Raw genomic sequence first — 4,741 nt, 5'->3', positions numbered from 1 at the left:
CACACAAAAACAATTATGTATAACTTTACAACATGTATTCCAATAATACAATAATCCAATAGTTTCTCCTGCTCTTGGTCTCTTACATGTTGACGGTGTTCTTGTGCATTTCATCGTTTGTATTGGAGTGTAATAATTATTCTTTTTCTATATATTAGCTCCTTAAGTTGTATAAGTATCACATCTTAATTTAATTATTAGTATTTTCTATATTTAGTCAAAGGTAAATTTCAACGAAATTATAAATTAATCAAATTCAGAACGGTGACTATCCAAAAAAATTACACATTATCTGTTAAGACTTAAAAGAATGTTGCTTGTCATAGGTGAAATTTCAAAGAAATGGAAGAACCTCTTCCATATGATTGATTATTCTCTTTCTGGTCTCACCCACATACAGCTACCCCCGCCAACCACCATAAAATGCCAATAAATACATAAATAAAAGACCAAAATTAATAAATACGACAAAGGTTAAGTAATATTCTAATAGATTAGACACTAGAATTAAAATTTTAATTTAGTCATAAGATATAAAATTTTAATTTTTTATTATTTTTAAAAAGTAAAAATAGAAAAAATTAAAATGTTTATGTAATTTTTCAAATTTTAAATATATTTTTAATTTTATATTTATTTTAAACTAAATATGATATTTAGATATAACTTAATCTAATACATTTTATATTAAATATAATATAAATATTTAATTTAGTTTTTATTTCTTAATTTCTGTCTCTTAATTTTTGTTTTTTTATCTCAATTTTTCTTCTAAATACAATCTACAAATTTGGATCATTAAATTCTTTAAATCCAAACTACTTATTTTCAATCAACAAAGAGTGAGATTTAGAATTTATTTTGGATGAATTTTACCGAGAAAAGAAAATCTTAATAGTTTTATTTTAGTATTTTTAAAAACATAATATTTAAATAGCATTTATAAAAATATATTTTTTATTTATTAATTATATTTAGATATAATAATATAATTTTTTTAAAATATGAAAAATATATATTTATAAAAATATTTTTTATTTTGTTAATATTTATTTTTATTTAATTTTTTTAACAATTTAATCATATCTAAACATGCATTTATTCGGATTACTTAAAACAATCAAAATAATTGCAGAGTTATCTTTATCCTGGCAGAAGTGATGATGAGTTTTGGCGATCTTGAACTTAATAAGTACAAACTCTATATATACCATTTGACTTGGTTCATGACCTGATCAATTTTTTTTTTTTTTTATTTATCATATTCAACTTTTGTATTAAAACTCGACTCATTCCTAGAACTTTATCAAAATTTTCTTTCCTTCTTCTATAAGTAAATTAATTCAGTTTATTTTTATCATTTCTTATTGTGCATATATTTATTAGCAAAGTTTTTCTAATATAAATATATGTTTGAAGAGAATTGGCTAAGGCTTTCAATGTAATTTTCCCTTTTAATTATAGACATTTCAAAATTTCAAAAATTCCTTTTAATTAATATCTTAAATCATCAGTTAGGAAAAAAAAAAAAGAAGAAGAAAAAACCAAATTAGAATTAAGGATCCTACAATCAACGGAGCAGTGAAGTTTCTTGCTGCTGCAGATTGAGGAATATGCGGTATCAAAGGAATATTCTCAACACGGTCGTAGATAGAGGGGGAAAATTATATTCTTCATAAATTTTTCTTTTATATTAGTATAAGTTCAATTTTAATATAGACAATCTAAAATATTTTATATAATGCCTCAATTATATTCGTTTTTTAGTCATTATTTATATATTTAATATAAAATATAGGAAGCATTTGAAGTGCACCGGGAGTATCGGTGTACCAGTTGTTTTATCCGTTGATCTGAATTATAAAAAATATATATAATATATATTAATTAAAATCAACGGTTAAAACAACTGGTGCACCGGTGCTCCCTGGTACACTTGAAATATTTCCTAAAATATAATTAATTTTGTGAATATAAAATTATATAATTAAATATATGTATAAAAATTTATAAAAATGTTATACATTAATAATTATTTAAAATTAAATTCTTAGTTAATTATTACAAAATAATTAAACAATACGAAGCTATAATTAAAAAAATATGTATTGGTAACTATAATTATGTGTAGAATAAAAATTTTGTATTTCGCACACCATAGATAATAGATAGAAGAACATGTGAGCGTTGGATGCTGTACGTCATCAAACGCAGAATACACACACCATTCCGAAGCTTCTCCCACGTGGCACTAACCTACGTGTTTGTCTCTTTCTATGTAAAAAAATTGGAAAATATGAAATATTAACACTGTGTTTGGTTTAAGAGTAAATAAGAAGAAAATTTTTGTTTGAATGCTAAAAAAAATAGAAAGAAAGAAAAAAATTTAGTGTAGATTCCACTAGAAAAAATTTTCATTCATTACAAAAAATATATTATCTTTTATGTATTTATAATATTACTCATAATTTTATTATTATTAATAATTATTAATTTCAATTTAGTTTTAATAATTTTAATATACTATTATAATAGAAATTTATATTTAAATATTATATATATATTAGATAAATAATTTAAATTAAATATATAAAATTATTTTATAATATTTATAAAATATAATAAAATACAAATACATAAAAATATTTATACTTTATTTTATTATAAAGATATTAATGTACTTTTATACCGTTATAATTTTTTTTACATTTTTCATCCAAATAAAAAAATTATCTCTATTTCTTTTATCTATTTTTTCTTCATTCAAACAACACATAAATAATTTTTTTTTTATTTTTATTCCTCTCATTTTTTTATTTTCTTTTTTTCTATTTTCTTTCTATGTTTGGTTCACATTTTTATTTTTAATATATTTTATTTTATAAATTTTATAAAAAAAAAAATAGTGAAAACAAAAAATTAAATCTTATTATTTTTTTATAAAATATAAAAAGTAAAAAATACTAAAAATAAAAATAAAAAATAAAAATGCAAACTAAAAAGCACCCTAATTAAGTAACAAGTCTAAGACTACTAATTAGGAACAAAAGTGCAGTAATTGTCACAAGTATCCGGCAGCAATTCCATAAAAAAAATTTCTTAATAATATTTATTTTTTAAAAAGGTTATTAAACTATAAAATAATTCTTATTAAAGTTTATTAAAAGGATAATTCTTATATATAAAATCTATTGAATATATAAAAAAAATCTTTAATAAGGTTATACATTTTAACTAAATCTATTCTAAATAAAATAAGATTAAATATGTGTGTGTTAACAGGGTAAAAGAAAATGAAAAAAGAAACAATATTATTTTTCTTATATAAGAGAAAAATCTAAAATACTTTTGACAATTACTTCAAAAAATAATGAGGTCTTTGACAAAAAAAATATCAATTCGGTTCTGAGTTTTATTTTTATGGGACTGATTAGTCTTTGTACCAAAAAAAGTTAATATTATTTTTTTGGCACAAGAACTAATCAGTCCCAAAAAAAATATATCAGAATCGGATTGAGTGTTTTTTTCTTAGAATTTCGTTGTCCTTTCGAGATAATTGTCAGGGATCAAGTGGATATTCACTCTATAATTAAATGAATTAATGTTTATGTGTGTTAACAGGATAAAAAAATTTAACTAATCAAAATATAGGAATATGAAAAATCATGACAAATAGTTTTTTTTAATATCAAAGATAGAGAGACTCAAATTCATGACACCTTAAATGAGTATAAAAAAATTATATCATTTGAACTATAATTTATCAGCAATATGACAAATAATTACTATAATAGTTTTAGTTATTTATACTGATTTAACTTTAATTCTTTTATTGTATATGATCCGTCACCTTATAACTCAGTCTTTATTATGCATTATGAGTTATAACTCGGCATTAACTATCATTCATTCTTTTGCTTGTAACTGACACCTTCATTACCGACTTAATGACCATCATTTCTATCTTAATGACCAAACGGTCATAACATCAATTCTATTCATCAATTCTATGCCTATAAAAGAAATCTTCTATATCTAATCTCAGGGAGGAACATGATAAGTTCTATATCATGTAATACATTCTATATTCATAGAATTATTATAAACACAATATAACACATGATAACTTTCATTCATGTCTTACATTCTATATTCATAGAATTATTATATACCTCTTAAACACTTACTGACTTGAGCGTCGGAGTGTTTTTTGCAGGTACCCACCCCCTTGTTCTCTCCTTGCCGACGTATAACTCATCCCGACGAGAAGCTTGAAGACATTCATCGACGGACGAGCTATACACCGGCCAAACTCAGCAAGAACAGTATACATTAATATCAAACATTTATAGCTTTACACCATTGGTCAATAAAATTAAAAAAATATTAAATTAATTATAATTTCAGCAATATTAATATTTTTTTAAATTTAATATACTGACAATATAAAATATATTATACACTTATTTAATTATATTATTTAGTCGCTGTTAATATAAAAGATAATTATTTTTATCAATTTGATATTATATAATTAAATATATATATATTTATTTTATATTAATAATATATTAAAATTAAATTTTAAATTAATAACTTCTTTGGAGTTTAATTTTAAAAGAATAATACGTCTAATATTCTGTGGATCTTTGTTGAGCTAAGCAATTGGATAAGTACGTATAGTCTTTAAATGAATATTTAACATAAAATGCTTGTCTCCATAAATGAAATATAGACTAAA

Source organism: Arachis stenosperma, chromosome 4 (assembly GCF_014773155.1).
Source record: "Arachis stenosperma cultivar V10309 chromosome 4, arast.V10309.gnm1.PFL2, whole genome shotgun sequence".
Lineage (NCBI taxonomy): Eukaryota > Viridiplantae > Streptophyta > Magnoliopsida > Fabales > Fabaceae > Arachis > Arachis stenosperma.
This window is presented reverse-complemented; position numbering follows the sequence as displayed.